Source organism: Gigantopelta aegis, chromosome 11 (genome assembly GCF_016097555.1).
Source record: "Gigantopelta aegis isolate Gae_Host chromosome 11, Gae_host_genome, whole genome shotgun sequence".
In the NCBI taxonomy this organism is placed as follows: domain Eukaryota; kingdom Metazoa; phylum Mollusca; class Gastropoda; order Neomphalida; family Peltospiridae; genus Gigantopelta; species Gigantopelta aegis.
Window position 1 is genome coordinate 34,112,251 of NC_054709.1, and position 21,118 is coordinate 34,133,368.

Genomic DNA, 21,118 nt, shown 5'->3' on the forward strand with positions numbered 1-21,118 from the left:
CAGTCAGTGCACCTAATAGAAAAATTGTAGCGGGTTTCCTCTTGAAGACTATATGTCAAAATTACCAAATTTTTCGCATCCAATAGCCATGATTAATAAATCAATGTGTTCCAGTGGTGTCGTTAAACAAAACAAACTTTAACTTTTGCTCCTAACGTTAATATAAATGATTGCATTTATGTGGGATAGGGGCGGGCCTTTACTCGGTCGATTGAGTGGATCCATCGACTAACAGGGGATTTTCTCGTTCCAAACAGTGTACCACAACTGGTCAAAGACCGTGGTATGTGTTTTCCTCTCTGTGGAAAGATGTATATAAAAGATCCCTTGCCGTGGTGTGTGCTTTCCTCTCTGTGGAAAGATGTATATAAAAGATCCCTTGCCGTGGTGTGTGCTTTCCTCTCTGTGGAAAGATGTATATAAAAGATCCCTTGCCGTGGTGTGTGCTTTCCTCTCTGTGGAAAGGTGTATATAAAAGATCCCTTGCTGCTAATGGGAAATATAGCGGGTTTTCTCTGACCACTACGAGTTAGAATTACCTAATGTTTTATTTATATGCACTTCCACATAGACAGTACAGCACATACTACTTATTTTGATTGAGGCTGGTAGGTACTGAGTTCGTATCCCACCTGAGGCAATGTGGGATTTGTCATGCCAGTACCGCTCAAAACCCAGAGTGAGTGCACCACTAGGCTCAATAGGTGGTATGTGGTGTCCTGTCTGTGTGATGGTCCATATAAAAAACATTTCTTGCTATTAATGAAAAAAAAAATGTATTATCTTTGTATGTCAGACTATATATCAGAATTACCAAATGCTTGACATCCAGTTGCCGACGATTAATAAATTAATCTTCTCTAGTGGTGTAGTTAAAACAAAACAAACTTTTTAACTTTAGACAACGGTTCTTGGTATGCTAATCATTATTGAGATGATGAGTGAATTGCAAAACTCGTGAGACTTTCCACGTGCTTATTGCTGTCCTCAGTTATAACAATAGGTTTTAGTTTCACAGATTAAAAGAAAGTTGATAAAAGCAGGAGGTCTCAATAAAAGGAGTTTTAAAGACATTATAACCTTATGAAATCAAAACTATTTGTGCATGCCTTGGCATAAATTTAGAAATCAGAAAGGCGTGAAACGCGGCAATATGATCACTTTCATTTGTAAATTTCCCCCCAATAAACCGTGATCACTTCAAAAACAAATCGAAGCGATCAACATTTGTGAATTTTTGCCTTTTGTGATTTCAACACAATTATTTGTAATAAAATTAAGTGGAATTTTACAAGAGCATTTGTAAAAAAAAAAACTATTTACAAGAAAACAGACCCACTCAAATATGATTTTTTTTTCAAACAAATCTAGTTCTCTGCTTCATTTCGTCCATTCCTATTATCACTGTCTGTTTTAAAATTCTTCATTAAATTGCATCAATCATTTTCCACTTTTTCCAAAGGGCTTCTTTTGTTGGCTTCGACTTCGTTTTAGATTATTGTGCAAATGTTTTGCACGTGTATCGTAAATCTCCATTAGGCAATGACGCTGATTTGAATTAATGACACTGTAATCCTATTCTGGCCAATGGGTGTACGCTCGTGTGCATGTTGGAATTGGTAACACAGTTTAACTCGAATCTCCGCACTTCGTAGAAATAATCTAATTCCGAACAAGATTCTTCATGAATACATATCACAAGATGTCCATGTCTTTATGTTTTCTCTTACCTTCTCTTGCTTTTTCTGTCTCTGTCTCTCTCTCTGTATCTGTCTCTCTCTGTCTCTCTCTCTCTCTCTGTCTCTCTCTGTCTGTCTCTCTCTCTGTCTGTCTCTCTCTCTGTCTCTCTCTCTCTCTCTCTCTCTCTCTCTCTCTCTCTCTCTCTCTCTCTCTCTCTCTCTGCTATTCTCACTCTCATGCCCTCTCTCTTTCTCATTTTCACTCTATCGTGTCCTACCCTCTCCCCTCCACTCTCTCTCTCTCTCTCTCTCTCTCTCTCTCTCTCTCTCTCTCTCTCTCTCTCTCTCTCTCTCTCTCTCTGCTATTCTCACTCTCATGCCCACTCTCTTTCTCATTTTCACTCTATCGTGTCCTACCCTCTCCCCTCCCTCAAAACTCTCCCTCTCTCTCTCTCTCTCTCTCTCTCTCTCTCTCTCTCTCTCTCTCTCTCTCTCTCTCTCTCTCTCTCTCTGCTATTCTCACTCCCATGCCCTCTCTCTTTTATTCTTTCATTGCATCTCTCATTTTCACTCTATCGTGTCCTACCCCTACCCCCCCCACCCCCTCTCTCTTTCTCTCTCTCTCTCTCTCTCTCTCTCTGTCTCTCTCTCTCTCTCTCTCTCTCTCTCTCTCTCTCTCTCTCTCTCATGCCCCCATATCTCTTTATTAACTTTCACCCTCGCCCCCACCCCTCTCTCTCTCTCTCTCTCTCTCTCTCTCTCTCTCTCTCTCTCTCTCTCTCTCTCTCTCTCTCTCTCTCTCTCATGCCCCCTCTCTCTTTATTAACTTTCACCCTCGCCCCCACCCCTACCCCCCCCCTCTCTCTCTCTCTCTCTCTCTCTCTCTCTCTCTCTCTCTCTCTCTCTCTCTCTCTCTCTCTCTCTCTCTCTCTCTGTCTGTGTCTGTGTCTGTGTCTTTCTCTCCGTCTCCGTTTCTCTCGCTCACGCACTCTGTCTCTTATTCTCTTTCTCATTTTGTTTTAGGCCTAAACTTATTTAAATTTCTACAATTGTTTTTAGGTAAATGAAGATTTTGGTATTAATGTTTATCGACTATCGTAGCCTTTCATAGACACCGAATGATGTTTGCCACTATGAGTTTGGCAGCTATATAATTATTCATTTGATTTTAATCTGGGGTGGGTGGTCAGTGCATTATATTCTGTTTTGAGGGTAGTTTGACGATTACCTAAAAAAACATTTATGATCGAAGAGTATTGTGTATCATTTGTTGTAACCGTTTATCATTTGATAAAAAAGTGTATCGATTGTTTTAGGTCCGTTTGTTACAGCCTTTTTATCATCTGAAGTTACCATTTACCGATTTTTATAGTCTTTTTGTGATCTAATAGTAAAGTTTACTGATTAGTATAGCCTTTTTGTGATCTGACAGTAAAGTTTACCGATTATTATAGCTTTTGTGTGACCTTACAGTAACGTTTACCGATTATTAAAGCCTATTTGTGATCTGACAGTAAAGCTTGCCTATTATTATAGCATGTTTGTTATCTGACAGTAAAGTTTACCGATTACTATAGCCTTGTTTATGATTTGACAGTAAAGCTCATCGATTATTATAGCCTTGTTTGTGATCTGACAGTAAAGTTTACCTTTTGCTATAGCCTTGATTGTGATCTGACAGTAAAGTTTACCTATTGATATAGCCTTGTTTGTGATCTGACAGTAAAGCTTACCTATTGTTATAGTCTTGTTTGTGATCTGACAGTAAAGCTTACCTATTGCTATAGCCTTGTTTATGATCTGACAGTAACGTTTACCTATTATTATAGCCCTGTTTGTGATCTGACAGTAACGTTTACCTATTATTATAGCCCTGTTTGTGATCTGACAGTAACGTTTGTAAATAGTGCGTTGTTTCATCACCTGACACTAACATGAATCGATTATTGCCGTCGTTTTGTCAGTTGACAGTGACGTTTATCTATCAGTGTAGCTTTTATCGCCTAACACTTAGACAAAGGTTTATCACTCTTTTCTCAGAGACATATATCATAGTACAATGTATATACATTTCACTTTCCTTTCTTTGATTGTTTGTATAATATACATATTATGTGTGTGCTGCTGTTTTTCTTTACTGCTTTTTTGTTTTGTGTCTTTTTTTTAATACACAAATTTCAATGTTCTCACTTATTCCATGTAGAACGCCGATGACTTTCGCATGTTAGTACGTTTATATGTTTTAGGCTTTCGTGTTGTGAATTTCTGTTAATCCCATTCCAAAACCTGAGTCTGGAAACGGCGGTTGTGTTTTCCCGGAGACTGCTTATTTTTTCAGACCAGGAAGCGTAAGTAAATGTGTGCCGGTGATTCTCGTTATATCGCGGGGTCCATGTTTATTTGTGCCAAAACAAATGGGACACGGTTCGGTGCACTTTGTTGTGAGCATTTTAATAGCTGTTCGTTTCTGTGCGTGTTACTGGACGAACACGTGTCCGGCGGCATCCGTTACGATTAATCAACTGTGACGAATTTTAACGGCATGTTGTATGTTACAACTTCGGCCTCGATGGCGCAGGGGTTAAGCCATCGGACTGCAGGTTGGTAGGTACAGGGTTCGCAGTCCGGTACTACCGGTTCCAACCCAGAGCGAGTTCTTAAAGAGACACACCCTAGTTACGGCTAGTTGTTAACCATTACGGCGTTGTTTTTCGCTATTAAACCCATTTTTTTCACAAATAAAATTGCACTTTACTTACCGTTTATTATTTAGAATATACATTTCCATTCACCTGAAGTGTGTTTTGGTAATCCTGGTGTTTGTAATACCACAAAATGCATTTTTCGTATTTCTGAAAAACAGACGCACGTTTGAGAAAAAACCGTTGAGCAGACAAGGTCTAATCTATTTTTAGACGGGATATTTCCATTTCAATGTCACAGACGTGGGTATACCACGTGACCGTTATCATTTTTGTTCGGTTTGTTTTCTTGTGCACGGTCTGCGCAGTCAACATCCGATTTGTTGTTGTTCATTTGTGAGATTTTTCTTCACAGTTCGTGAACATTTTCAGTAACAATAAAGTTCAGACAAGTAAGTATTTCAATACAAAACGTTACAAACCCTTAAAACCAATAATTTTGCTAAGTCCTACGATATCTGGAGAGGGGATACAACCAGGACAGAACAGTTGGAACATGTCCAGGAGAGGTGAAAAGAACGCACCCCAAGTCTGTGAAATTTGTCGTGACGTAGGCATTGATGTGCTTCGAGCGACATCTACCGGTGACATCAGAATACAAACTTTCAAAATTATTTCAAGCAATTGGGACATGGGGATTCCCATGGTATTTATCGATATAAAACCTGCTTTTTCACTCCATTTGATAAAAACGTGATCTAAGTGTGTTACAGGTTTGTAGATTAACCAAATTATAAGTTATTTTCGCTGGATGGAACTAGGGCGTGCGGCTTTAACGCCATTACACCCTCTTCTCTCTCACTAACCACTAACCAACTAACAACTAACACACTGTCCTGGACAGACAGCCCAGATAGCTGAGGTGTGTGTCCAGAACAGCGTGCTAGAAACTTAATTGGATATAAGCACGAAAATGAGTTGAAATGAAATGTATGTTACATTTGAACACAGGTCAGTTATCTTCCCATTTTTGGTTGATCAAAATCAGTGTGCTCTGTTGGTGTCATTAAACAAAACCAACTTTTAACTTTAATACAATACATGTAACTGCAGTAGCACGGCAATTGTAACGGGACGAAAGAGGGTTGTATACATTGCATATCACCCGACGGTTTTTCCATTGTTTTCCCTTTCTAGCAATATTGTAAAATAGATTTCCAAAATCCGGAAATCCGCGAAAAGTAGTTTGCTTTTGGACTGTGACTATTTCAAGGCAAAGAGCTTTGAAGTGGCAACTGTTACACTGAAGTTACCGGCCTCGGTGTTGTCGTGGTTAAGCCATAGGGTTCGCAGCCCGGTACCGGCTCCCACCCAGAGCGAGTTTTAACGACTCAGTGGGTACTGCCGTAGGTGTAAGACCACTACACCCTCTTCTCTCTCACAAACCACTAACCCAGTGACCTGGACAGACAGCCCAGATAGCTGAGGTGTGTGTCCAGGACAGCGTGCTTGAACCTTAATTGGATATAAGCACGAAAATACGTTGAAATCAAATACACAGAATTTGACAGGGGAGAGCATGTAATTCGCAAACAGGTGTAACTTGTTGACATTGAAGACTTTTTTATGTACTTTTTAATGTTGATGCCAGCCCATGCAAATGTAAGACTCTTTGTGTAAAATGGGTCAGGTCAGGTCAGGTCATCAGGTTTAACGTGCACATTCAGAGCTAGCTTTTGTAGCGCACGCTTGTCACGGGCATAGGTGCTGGCCTCGGCCGACTCCTCCGTCCAGGACAGGAAAGGGTTGGGGTGGGTGAAGGAGGGACCGCCTGCACTGACAGTTGCAAGGGGGCACCAGCAGTCCGACCGGGATCGGTAGCAGGCGGGTGGTGGTTTTGGTGGTATGGAATTTGGAATGTTCCGTAGGATATACGCCAAAGAGAAAAGGTGCGCAATTTGAATGAATGAAATTTGGCGCCTTTTTGAACGGTCCGCCGAAATGGAAAGGGGGAGCTATGTATATTTTGAACTTAGTATGCCGAGAGTAGCTCGTTACTGGGATCTAGCCTATTGGTGGCTGTTTTTGAGGTATCTCCCTAGATTGCCCATAGTGGCCCTTAAAAGGGCCTGATCTGTTCAGGTCGTGACATGACAACCCAGGGAAGACTCCGGCCAAGTTTAGTGTGTGTTTGTTTAAACCAATATCTTGGGAGAAAGAACTGGACAACAGGGGTTGTCCTTTTCAAGATATGTTGCTCCTAGGCAGCCAAAGGTGCATTAGATTTTCCTATGAGCCTGTTGATATTAATAAAAGTGCTATAGCCACTAACACTGTGTAATTAATTGTGGTTTGTGGTCATTTGCTGTATAAAGCAAAATTATAAAAACAAAGATGTATTGGCATATTTGCAAGCGTCATAGTTTGCTGTTCTACAATTGTTTTATGATACATAACTACAAATAAATTCAAATTGCATATAATTTCTGAAGTAATGGGAGGGACATAGCCTAGTGTTAAAGCGTTCGCTTAATGCGGTCGGTCTAGGATCGATCCTTGTCGGTAGGCCCATTGGGCTACTTCTCGTTTCAGCCAGAGCACCACGACTGGTATATATATTGAAGACCGTGGTATGTGCTATCCTATCTGTGGGATGGTACATATAAAAGATTCCTTGCTACTAATGGAAAAAAGGTTTCGGGTTTCCTCTCTAAGACGTCTGTCAGAAGTACCGAATGTTTGACATCCAATAGCTGATGATTAATAGATCAATGTAATCTAGTAGTGTCTTTATATAAAACAAACTTTTCAAAACAAACTTTAATTTTAATGCAATACCTAATTAAATAATATACGGTAACTCTATTAGCAAGATTTCACCATTGTTTTCTGTTTCTGTCTGTTTGCTTTTTGTTCAACGACACCACTAGAGCGCACTGATTTATTAGTCATCAGCTGTTGGATGTAAAATATTCGTCACTTTCACATATAGTCTTAGAGAGGAAACCCGCTATATTTTCCATTAGCAGCAAGGGATCTTTTATATGCACCACCCCACAGACAGGATAGCGCATACCACGGCCTTTGATATACGTTTCCCCTTTCTAGCAATATTCTAAATACATGTACATATCTTAACTTCTCCAGCCGGTGCGCTCGCTTGATGCGCGGTCGGTCTGGGATCGATCCCCGTCGGTGGGCCCATTGGGCTATCAATCGTCCCAGCCAGTGCTCCACAACTGGTATATCAAATGCCGTGGCATGTGTTATCCTGTCTGTGGGATGGTGCATATAAAAGATCCCTTGTTACTAATCGAAAATAGTAGCTCATGAAGTGGCGACAGCGGGTTTCCTCTCTCAATATATGTGTGGTCCTTAACCATATATCCGACGCCATATAACTGTAAATAAAATGTGTTGAGTGCGTCGTTAAATAAAACATTTCCTTCCTTTCTCCAGCTGGAGAACGTTTGGATTCACACTCTACTTTGTAACATAGTAAGAGTTATCTCCCATGCTAGTGAATTCTAAAACAAAGTGTGGGCGTGTGTCGGAGTCTGTGTAGATTATATTACAATCATATACAGCAGACAGGTTTATAGCTTAAAAACTGCTGCCTCTAGTTGACGATATATGAACTTTTAAAAGTTTCGTATAAAGTCAATTCTGAGCAACATGTTCTGATGTTCTGGTGTATTTTTAGTTGTAAGCAGGCCAGTAAGAACGATATATATATATATATATATATATATATATATATATATATATATATATATATATATATATATAGTGGAAGGGATCAAACCCTAGTGCAGGAGGTGGAGCGCAGTCTTCAGTGGCGTGGGGGGTAGGGGTTGACAAACCAAATCTGTATCTTTTTTTAATACAGAATTAAAAACAAAAACGTACATTTTTGTCCTAGCCTCCATATATGTACTTTTTCGCAGAAAGAACAAGACATGCCACGGCCTTTGATATACCTACCACAACTGGTATATCAAAGGTCGTGGTATGTGCTACCCTGCTTGTGAAATGGTGCATATAAAAGATCCCTTACTACTAATGACACAAAAGAATTGAAGCGGGTTTCCTCTCTAAATCTAGACGTTAAACAAAATAAACGTTTTATATATATATATATATATATATACCCGTCATGGGTCACTGGTTAAGGGGAGATAATCGCATGCAGATAATGGATCCTCCGGGGGGGGGGGGGAGGTGCTGACCCTGAAATCCAAGCCCCCCACACTGAACAGGATTCCGCTCCTACACCTTATGTGAATGCTACACCACTGGTATATCTTTTCGTCTTCAACTATCGGGAAACGAACCCGCGCTCTTTGATATGCTAGTCAAGGAACAATAGTTGTAATGGAACAAAAAGAAGGTGTGTGTGTGGGGGGGGGGGGGGGGGGTTACCGCAGGGGTGATTCGATCCTGCAACCGAAGCAACTCGATCGAACGTTTCAGAACAAATGCACAGACGTATTTAAGTCGCAGATTCTAGTTTCAATTTGTGAAAATGGACATTATAAATTTGAATAATCTACAAACTTGTAACACATTTGAATACAGTTTGAATAGTTAATGTTTGTTTTGTTTAACGACACCTCTAGAGCACATTGATTTATTAATCATCGGCTATTGGATGTGACAGTTGGTAATTTTGACATATAGTCTTAGAGAGTAAACCCGCTACATTTTTTTCCATTAGTAGCAAGGGATCTTTTATATGCACCATACCACGGCCTTTCATATATCAGTTGTGGAGCACTGGCTGGAACGAGAAATAGCCAAATGGGCCCACCGACGGGGATCGATTCCAAATCGACGGCGCATCAAGCGAGCGCTAGTTTGAATAGATTGAAACAAGAGTCTGTGACATTGAAACAAGGAAATATCCATAAAAATAGACTGGAGGTGGTCCCCAGAGGTTTCTCAGAAATATTTTAAAAAATTAATTTCCTGGTATTGCAAACACCAGAATGACCATAAACACTTCGGATGTACGGAAATGTATAATCTAAACAATAAAATCCAAATAATGTTGGATTTAAATTATTAAAACAAAACCGGCTCTTGCAATATTGTCTGTCAGTTTAATATTTTTTTTATTTTTTTTTTACTTTGACCTGTGGCTAATTATGTTTTCGCGCCTTACTGATACCTAGTGGTAGACCAACACAAAACCGTCTGTGTTTCTTCTATCAAAACGTCAAACCCACAACTGTATCACGTTGTCTCGAAGACAGTATCTGTAGTGTACAACAAAAGTTCCGGCACTCGCTTCCGCGCAGTGTCTACATCACGTGACCTTTTTTTTTTTTTTTTTTTTGGGGAGGGGGGATACCGGCGTGTTTTGACAAGGTCTGATATATCAGTTACCTTATCTGCGCAAGAGTAGACGGTCCTGATAAAAAATTATGCTAAAAAATCTGCTTCTTTTACATCGCTACACCGGTTTCAGTTTACCAGGCGCCGAGGCAGCGACCGAGCGGTGCCGAACCAGTGGGATGTCAATTTCCGTCTATTTTCGCGGTCTACGGGGGCCGGTGTTGGCCGGCGAGTCGCGATGAATTGAAATCGTTGTTGCATTTCTTTTCATGGCTTTTGTGATGAGAAACATGTTTTGACGTCCATAATTCGTATAATCTTTTCATATCAACACGCCAAAGGGATCGCAGACAACACTAATGTTTCTAAAGTGTGTGATGATATTTCGGCGGGAATATAAGTCGCGAAGCAGACATGGGGGGGGGGGGGGGGGGGGGGGGGGGACCGAGTTGTAGATACAGTTCGTATCAAATGTCGTTGTGATAGATTGCCTGGAATGTGTGTGTGTGTGTGTGTGTGTTTGTGTGGGAGGGAGTTGTATTTTGTTGTGTAGATTTGTTAACATATTTCTTCACCTTTGTTTGTTATGTTATTATAATCGAGGTCTGTCAAAATTGAACTGGGGCCAGTTATTCAAATGAAAGATAGATTAAAGGGATATTCCTGAGTTTGCTGCAAGTTTTAAGATCTTACCGACTAACAGAGACTATTTAACGGTTGTAATTACATATCAAATATATTTTTCTGCATAAAATATTAGTGGCTGTATATTAAACGTGTTTCTGGTCTTTCTAATATTTATACTAGGTAAAGTTTCATTTTATATTCTAAAATATATTTATTTCGTTCGTACGAAATTATTTGAAGGCAAAATCCAGTTTTGACTTCTTACAAATATTAAGACGACCAGAAACACATTGAATATACAGACACTGATATTCTAAACAAGAAAATATATTTAATATGTAAGTTTAATCGTAGAAATATTTTATTAGTCGGAAACATCTTACAATGCAGCAAACTCAGGAATGTCCCTTTAATAGCAGCAGTGAGTGTGTTTGTTGTTTAAAAAAATTAGTTTCATCTAAGGCAAAACATGTATGCAATGTTTACGTCATCTAGTACCACTGTGTCAAGTAACGTTGTGCTTGAAACATGTATAGGGTACCTGCAACCCTACATAGCTGTTTGGTAATAATGCTCATATGAATAAATGTTTTTATTCGGGCATTTTTCGTTTGAAAGGGGCGAGGCGTAGCCCAGTGGTAAAGCGCTCGCTTGATGCGCGGTCGGTTTGAGATCGATCCCCGTCAGTGGACCCATTGGGCTATTTCTCGCTCCAGCCAGTGCACCACGACTGGTACATCAACGACCGTGGTATGTGCTATCCTGTCTATGGGATAGTGCATATAAAAGATCCCTTGCTGCTAATCGAAAAGAGTAGCCCATGAAGTGGCGACAGCGGGTTTCCTCCCTCAATATCTGTGTGGTCCTTAACCATATGTCCGACGCCATATAACCGTAAATAATATGTGTTGAGTGCGTCGTTAAATAAAACATGTCCTTCTGTCCTTCCTTCTTCTCGTTTAAAGGGAGACTAATCTCCAACATGAGCCTGATGTGTTGGAAAGATGCATACCCGGACGACCAACACATACTGACACTTTAACAAATGAAAAACGCGTAATTTTAGAGTTAATAAAAAAAAATCCATGATTATTCCTGCTAACTGGGGGCAGCCATTTTGTTTCGTTTTCGTGGCGTCCGGTACTATACCTTAGGGCGAAATGACGTCATCTCCGACAACAGTCAGCCTCTCTGCAAACCTGGGATCTGGTACGCCTTTACCACTGGTTTAGTGTTCCTTTTGCTTTTTTGTTTCATTTGTTTTCAATGTGATTTTTTAGGGGGAAACATACATGAAGTTCTATAATGTGAATATGAAACTAGGGTCTGTGTTCATAATAATAGAAAAATAAAAAGAAGTACTTTTAAACTAAAATATCAGTCGCGAAACGTCAGAGCAGAGATGTACAACAATTAAATAAAACACACATACACGCACCTACACAAAAACAACAACACAAACAAGCAAAATCATCTGACTCGTTAAACCCAAAACAAACCATTCGTCAGGGCATGTTCCTCCATCGTGAAATGCGGACGCGCCGTAAACACTTGTGAAGACGTGGCTGAATTTCCTCCGCTAATTGCGAGCACTCGAGTCGCGGCATCTCATTTCCTGGGTATCTCCCACTCTTCAGATCGGTCTCGATACCCTGTAGTGCAGTCCAGGGGCGGTTCTACCACGTCGAGCAGAGGGAGACAGGCAGGGAGGGGACTAGACTGACTGTGGTGAGCGTAGTATATATTATCTTTTCAATTCATTTCATTTCTACTTATTTTCGTGCTTATATCCAAGTAATGTTCAAGCACGCTGTCCTGGGCACAGCTATCTGGGCTGTCTGTTCAGGACATTGTGCTAGTTGTAACTTGGCTAGTGGTTAGTGAGAGAGAAGAGGGTGTAGTGACCTTACACCTACCCCTTAAGAACTCGCTCTGGGTTGGAGCCGGTACCGGGCTGCGAATCCTGTACCTGCCAGCCTGTATTCCGGTGGCTTAACCACTACGCCACTGAGGCCGGTGGAGTCGAGCCATGCTCAACCACGAGACATATAGAGACAAATATAGAGACAAAAAAGAACATTTGTTTAAGCAGGGATGGGTTTCGACTCCTGAAACTCTACCCCTGCAAACGCGTCTGGAAGACATGGGCCCCATTTCACTAAAAATCGTCAGTTTGCTGCTACTAGCAGTTATACCGATCGTGCGTTTGCACGTGTTTGGCATCAATTTCAAGCAGAAAAATTACATCACTACGGAATCCTGACATTTTATAGACGAAAGAAAATGAAATATATGTTCTTCTAACTATATTTGTTAAACAATAATAGTAATAAGAATTGTGGTTTAAACGTAGAATTACGTTTACTTGCAAAACTAGGCTTACTATATTTTGTGAAATTGCATTCAGTCTCGGCCAATCTAATTAAAATTAGCTCCACTATTACATGTGGATCTAAAGACAGCCAGTTGGAGCTCATGTCCACCAATCAAAACCTTACTTGCAGAATCCTGCCAGTGATTTAAAACTAACAACACTGTGTAGTCCCCATTGTCCAGGTAACATTTCGTCTGTAAATAATAATTTAAATATTGACCAATCACACTTCGCCTTTTATAACGTTATTTTGGAGCATACAAATTCTAAAAATATCGGGCGAGTCTAGTTTAGTGGCCGCAGTACAGCGAACCATACCAATACGTACGGGGTGGTTATCAGTCTTCAATTGTACATTAAAAATTATTTATTTATTTATAAACTTAAAAAACAACTAAATCAGTCTTCAGTTTTACATTACAAATTATTTATTTTATAAAATAAAACATGTTTTAAGGCATTCGTAATTCACACGAAACATGTCGTATACCCTCAGGATAATTCGGAATGTTTTCAAATTATTTTTAAATCACTGGCAGGATTCTGCAAGTAAGGTTTTGATTGGTGGACATGAGCTCCAACTGGCTGTCTTTAGATCCACATGTAATAGTGGAGCTAATTTTAATTAGATTGAGTCTCGGCGGACTGAAGGAGCGGATATAGGATATCTGTAGGCAGGGTGTGCGTCAAAAATATATGCAGAGGTGTGGTGTGTGTGTGTGTGTGTGTGTGTGTGTGTGTGTGTGTGTGTGTGTGTGTGTGTGTGTTTGTCTCTCTCTATCGCTCTCTCTCTCTCTCTCTCTCTCTCTCTCTCTCTCTCTCTCTCTCTCTCTCTCTCTCTCTCTACTATGTAAATCTGTCAGTGACCTGTGACCTAAGTAGGTATAATGTTCGTAAAGTCAGTTCAAAAGCCAACACTTAGAGTTTTCCTCCTGTTTGATATCTCTCAAAATCCCCTTCAACGGCAACAAAAGACAAAACATCTTTATCTGCCTTCCATCTACTCCTTGCCGAGAAGGAAACCCGCCAAACGTCAATCAAAATATACCTTTTGAAATGTACATACACCGCTTGTGTCATCCGGCCCCGCGATACGGGCCATAGACACGGCTAAATTCACGGATCTATTTCACTGAAATTGACAAGCACAATGGACCGGTCTTGTTTGTGGCCAGTCACCGCGAAAGCAAATTGACAAAGGTGTGAATGGTAGATAACACTGATATCTAACAGTGTATCTGGGAAATTTGTTTGTTGTGTATGTTTCACGCGTTGGACAGACAGAATTTTTTTACTGAAACGTGGCATAGTTGTGATGAATCTGGCACGTGACACAAAACGGCTGTAGCAGGTGATTTTTCGTATCGGCGCTGAAAGCCGTCGTAGCGTTGTACAATATCGCGTCATCACTAATCGACGTTATCTGTTTAAAGATATACTGAAGGGAAGAAAAAAACAAGTAAAGAAAAGAAAAACATACATGTCAAGAAAGTTTTAAAAATTGTTTGCTTTTCTTTTACATTTTCGTGCGTACTGTTATTTCGTTGTTCTTGGATGGATTTTTTTTTTTGGGGGGGGGGGGGGGGGGTGCAGGGGTGACTACAGGATTTATCATGGGGGGAGGTTCATCGTCAAAAATGGAATCTACGTTACTCCAAAGTAAACTAAGAAAGGTAACCTTCCAACAAAGCCTTCGCTTGATGCGCGGTCGGTTTGGGGTCGATCCCCGTCGATGAGCCCATTGCGCTGTTTCTCGCTCCAGCCAGTACACGAATGGTTAAAGACCGCACATATATTGAGAGAGGAAACCCGATGTCGCCACTTCATGGGCTACTCTTTTCGATTAGCAGCAAGGAATCTTTTATATGCACCATCCCACAGACAGGATAGCGCATACCACGGCCTTTGATGTACCAGTCGTGGTGCACTGGCTGGAGCGAGAAATAGCCCATTGGGCCCATTGATGGGGATCGATCCCAGACCAACCACACATCAAGCACTTTACCACTGGGCTACGTGTCGCCCCTGGATGACGTTCCTTGACAACGTAATTTTTACATTCATCGATAAATAAACAAACTCCCGTTGCTACGGCTGGACCAATGAGATGGTGTTATATTGTAATGAATGTAACGAAAATGTAATTATTAAAAAAAAATACTCACAAAAAAACCCAACCAAACAAACAAACCAACAAAACCAACAAGCAAACATATATTATACAAGTATTTTACTTTCAATTTAAAAAAAGAAAAAAGAAAACCACAGCTCTGCCAGTCTAGTCTATTCATTTAGAAACACAATTATATTGATGAAAACTATTCTACTTTACTTTTCACAACTCACTCGACCATAAAGCGACACACTTGAAATAGTTAAACAAGCTGAATATCAAACCACCAGCACTACCACCCGCCCACCTCTAAAACGTGCTGTACTGTTAACTTGAGGAAGTAAATTGAATTATACATGAACTCGTCCTAAATGACGCTTTATGCATTGGACCTTGAATGGAATATCACACAAAATAAAAATAATAAAACAGGTATATTAAAACGTTTTATCTCTACACGTGTTACCGACTGCGACACGTGTTACCAAACATGTGTTGAATTTTTTGTGGGATGGCACCAGTGTGGAAACTGATTTACACAAACTGATGTGCTTTATTGATCGAGATAATCTTGCATTTTCGACTACACACGAATTAAAACAATCATTCTGGGAATATTGCTAATGCTAGCCATGACAAAACTGGCCAATGTTCTGCTCTCACGATTTCTACGACTGTCCAGTTGCTAGTCTGAGCGCTCATACAACATGATTTTCGTCGTATACAATTTCTACGGCTGTCCAGTAGCTAGTCTGAGCGCTCATACAACATGATTTTCGTCGTATACAATTTCTACGGCTGTCCAGTCGCTACTCTGAGCGCTCATACAACATGATTTTCGTCGTATACAATTTCTACGGCTGTCCAGTAGCTAGTCTGAGCGCTCATACAACATGATTTTCGTCGTATACAATTTCTACGACTGTCCAGTCGCTAGTCTGAGCGCTCATACAACATGATTTTCGTCGTATACAATTTCTACGACTGTCCAGTAGCTAGTCTGAGCGCTCATACAACATGATTTTCGTCGTATACAATTTCTACGACTGTCCAGTCGCTAGTCTGAGCGCTCATACAACATGATTTTCGTCGTATACAATTTCTACGACTGTCCAGTAGCTAGTCTGAGCGCTCATACAACATGATTTTCGTCGTATACAATTTCTACGACTGTCCAGTAGCTAGTCTGAGCGCTCATTGATTTTCGTCGTATACAATTTCTACGACTGTCCTGTCAGTAGCTAGTCTGAGCGCTCATACAACATGACAACAATTTCTACGATTTTCGTCGATCATACAATTTTTCTCGTACGACTGACTGTCCAGTAGCTAGTCTGAGCGCTCATACAACATGATTTTCGTCGTATACAATTTCTACGACTGTCCAGTCGCTAGTCTGAGCGATCATACAACATGATTTTCGTCGTATACAATTTCTACGACTGTCCAGTAGCTAGTCTGAGCGCTCATACAACATGATTTTCGTCGTATACAATTTCTACGACTGTCCAGTAGCTAGTCTGAGCGCTCATACAACATGATTTTCGTCGTATACAATTTCTAATTAGTCTAGCGCTCATACAACTGATTTTCGTCGTATACAATTTCTACGACTGTCCAGTAGCTAGTCTGAGCGCTCATACAACATGATTTTCGTCGTATACAATTTCTACGGCTGCTAGTCTGAGTCGCGTCGTAGTCTGAGCGCTCATACAACATGATTTTCGTCGTATACAATTTCTACGACTGACTGTCCAGTCGCTAGTCTGAGCGCTCATACAACATGATTTTCGTCGTATATAAATTTCTACGACTGTCCAGTAGCTAGTCTGAGCGCTCATACAACATGATTTTCGTCGTATACAATTTCTACGACTGTCCAGTAGCTAGTCTGAGCGCTCATTTGATTTTCGTCGTATACAATTTCTGTCCAGTCGCTAGTCTGAGCGCTCATACAACATGATTTTCGTCGTATACAATTTCTACGACTGTCCAGTAGCTAGTCTGAGCGCTCATACAACATGATTTTCGTCGTATACAATTTCTACGACTGTCCAGTTGCTAGTCTGAGCGCTCATACCAACACGTCGTATACATTTCTACGACTTTTCTGTCATACAACATGATTTTCGTATACAATTTCTACGACTGTCCAGTAGCTAGTCTGAGCGCTCATACAACATGATTTTCGTCGTATATAATTTCTACGACTGTCCAGTAGCTAGTCTGAGCGCTCATACAACATGATTTTCGTCGTATACAATTTCTACGACTGTCCAGTTCGCTAGTCTGAGCGCTCATACAACATGATTTTCGTCGTATACAATTTCTACGACCGACGGGGCGGGACGTAGCCCAGTGGTACAGCGCTCGCTTGATACGCGGTCGATTTGGGCTCGATCCCCGTCGGTGGGCCCATTGGACTATTTCTCGTTCTCGTTATAAAAGATCCCTTGCTGCATAAGAAAAAATGTAGCGGGTTTCCTCTGATGACTATAATAAATTATTATGTCAATATCACCAAATGTTTGACATCCAATAGCCGATGATTAATGAGTCAATGTGCTCTAGTGGTGTCGTTAAACAAACCAAATTTCTTCCTACGACTGATAAGTTGTTAATCTGAGCACACCCTTCGTAATATGGCAGTTGACGTAATCACAACCCAGCCATCGAATTGGCCAACTTCGTCGTGCCAGTTGACAGTCTGAGACTAACATAAAGCAATACATATCACCTACCGGGCCCAATATTTTTCAGTTCAACTTATTTTCGTGCTTATATCCAATTAAGGTTCAAACACTCTTTCCTGGGCACACACCTCAGCTATCTGGGCTGTCAGTCCAAGACAGTGTGTTAGTTGTTAGTTGTTAGTGGTTAGTAAGAGAGCAGATGGTGTAGTGGTCTTACACTTACCCATTGAATCGTTAAAACTCGCTCTGGGTGAGAGCCGGTACCGGGCTGCGAACTCTGTACCTACCAGTCTTAAGTCCGATGGCTTAACCACGACACCACCGAGGCCCAATAAATTTTTGTATCTCCTCAGTTCAAGAATCATAACTGTTCGCAAAAAAAGATAAATCGCCATGAAAGTTGAACTTGATCTGTAACGGTACATGACAAAGTTATACGGAACATTTCGTCTCAATAGTTTCAAGCATTGCACACACAAAAAATCATAATAATAAAAATTCCGGAAAACTAATGTTTAAGTTTACGTTCAAGGGCTATTACTCTGTGACAAATAGAAAGAAATGTTTTATTTAACGACGCACTTAACACATTTTATTTACGGTTATATGGCGCCAGACATATGGTTAAGGACCACACAGATATTGAAAGAGGAAACCCGCTTTCGCCACTTCATGGGCTACTCTTTTCGATTAGTAACAAGGGATCTTTTATATGCACCATCTCACAGACAGGTAGTACATATCACGGCCTTTGAGATACCAGTCGTGGTGCACTGGCTGGAACGAGAAATAGCCCAATGGGTCCACCGACGGGGATCGATCCCAGGTCGACCGCGGATCGAGCGAGCGCTTTACCACTGGGCTACTTCCCGCCCCTGTGTGACAATTGGGTAAACTGTCACGAAAGGCAAACGTCATCTGTAACATAATATGATAAAATTATGGAATTTGCCCCCCCCCCCCCCCCCCCACCCCACCCCCCTCCCGAGAATCTCACTTTTTGTCTTCTTTTTTTTACTCCAGGTAATAGCATACACATCTCAGGGTTTAATTTGTATAGTGTTTCATTTGTTTATAAAAAGTAGTGCCCCCCCCCCCCCCCCCACACACACACACTCCTCTAGGATTTTGATCAGGGTACGGCCCTGTCATTGCTATACCAGTAGAGGAACACTGGTTGGGATGGGTCCGCCGAAGAGGTTCCATCCTACGATACCTGATTACTAATGGGGAAATGTAGAGGGTTTCCTCTCTAACGTTTGACATCCAATAGCTGAGGATTAAAAGATCAATGTGCTCTACTGGTCCAAAACAAAACAAACTTTATCTTTAATACATTATGATGTCAAGTATCAATGTATCTTTTCAGCATGAAATACCATATAGTGTTTTTAGCAGACAAAGTACCTGTAATGCCATTACATCTGTTGCCGTTAATTAGGTTTTTCAGTGGATAACCACCCACGCCTTATCCATATCTTTCATAACCACCCACGCCTTATCCATATCTTTCATAACCACCCACACCGTATCCATATCTTTCATAACCACCCACGCCTTATCCATATCTTTCATAACCACCCACGCCTTATCCATATCTTTCATAACCACCCACGCCTTATCCATATCTTTCATAACATCAAGGGGCAGGATGGAGCCCAGTGGTTAAGCGTTTGTCTAATGCGCGGTCGGTCTAGGATCAATCCTCGGCGGTGGGCCCATTGGGTTATTTCTCGTTCCAGCCAGTTCACCACGACTGGTGGTATGTGCTATCCTGTCTGGGATGGGGCATATAAAAGATCCCTTGCTACTAATGGGAAAATGTAGCGGGTTTCCTCTCTAAGACCACATGTCAGAATTACCATTAACAAATCAATGTTCTCTAGTGGTATCGTTAAGCAAGACAAAATTTAACTTTAATCCCTATACTAGTGGCTAGTAGTTCATCTTTATACGTTAACCTATATATGAAATAACCCCACACACAAAAAAAAGAAAAAGAAAAACGAATCATTTCTGAACCAATTTCGTAATACGTGTATCGATCAATCATGACACCAGCTATTGACTCTAGCGACGTCAGCGAGTGATACATTTCATCCCCTTTTACATCTATTGTCTTAGCGTCATTGATCCCGATACGTGACCCACTCGCGCATGCTCAGTGCAAACACAATCCCGCGCGCAACACGTGCTGCGTAAATTGCCGTGTAGTGATTGATCAAGCCCGCCGTGCGGTTTGACATCGACCTTTCATCTTCGCAGATTATATTGTTGGCACGCGGTAAATTGACAACTATAGTTTATATTAAAGACTCACTTTGTTTATTGTCAATAAAAATATGCATCTTGCTCGCTGAGCGAATGCCGCGAGTGTTTTGACCGATGAGGTGTCTCGAGCGCGCAGGGATACAATCCTTTTCAACATAATTATTAATCATGGGCTGTTTATGTAGTCCTGTCTGTTGTGGAATTAATTGTCTCAAGGCAACAAGATACGCACGCGGAGATTTATGGTATGGGTGAGGGGTGCTGGGATTCCTGTATCCCCCCCCCCCCCCCCCCAAGAAAAAACAACACACACACCTCCCCACCTCTATAAAAAATAAAGATAAGTGTATGATTTGTGCCCCCCACTAAAGAGAGTGCCCCCCCCCCCCCCCCCCACACACACACACACACCTTCCAGATATTGTTCCTACGGGCCTGTGGTGGACTGGTTCAACCCAGCTCTAATACTTCCTTTGGGCGACAAACTGAACAACATTAACATTGTCACTATTATCCAATAAAAACCATTTATAAGTACTGCTAGTAATTTTAAAAATTTGGTTCTGCTTCTGTGGGTATGTGCATTAAGGTATAATACTCGCTTCTTAAAATGAAAGTTAACATTATGTTTGGCAGTAATGTAACTTTGGTAGAGACCGTTTACCAATTATTCTGAAGCTCGGCTATCTGTATAACAATAGCTAAATATGTAATTATATTTTCGTATGTACAGCATTCCGTTAACATATCTCAAAGATTCGTTTCTGCTAATGGGAAAATGTAGCCCCCAAGACTGTATGTCAGGATTACCAAATGGTTTACATCCAATTATAGCCCATGATGAATTAATCCGTTCGATTTAATTTTGTCGTTGAACAAAACTAACTCTCTCTCTCTCTCTCTCTCTCTCTCTCTCTCTCTCTCTCCTCTCTCTCTCTCTCTCTCTCTCTCTCTCTCTCTCTCTCTCTTCTCTTCTCTTCTCTTTCTCTCTCTCTCTCTCTCTCTCATTCTCTCTCTCTTCTCTTCTCTCTCTCTCACTCATTCTCTCTCTCTCTCTCACTCATTCTCTCTCTCTCTTCTCTTCTCTCTCTCTCTCTCTCTCTCACTCATTCTCTCTCTCCCACTCTTCTCCTCTTCCTCCTTTCCTCTCTCCCTCTCTTCTCTCTCTCTCTCTCTCTCGCCTCTCTCCCTCTCTCTCCCCCTCTCTCTCTTCTCTCTCTTCTCTCTCCCTCTCTCTCTCTCTCACTCTCTCTCCCCATCTCTCTCTCTCCCTCACTCATTCTCTCTCTCACTCTCTCTCTCTCTCTCTCTCTCTCCATCTCACTCCTTCTCTCTCTCTTCTCTCTCCCCATATCTCTCTCTCTCTCTCTCTCTCTCTCTCT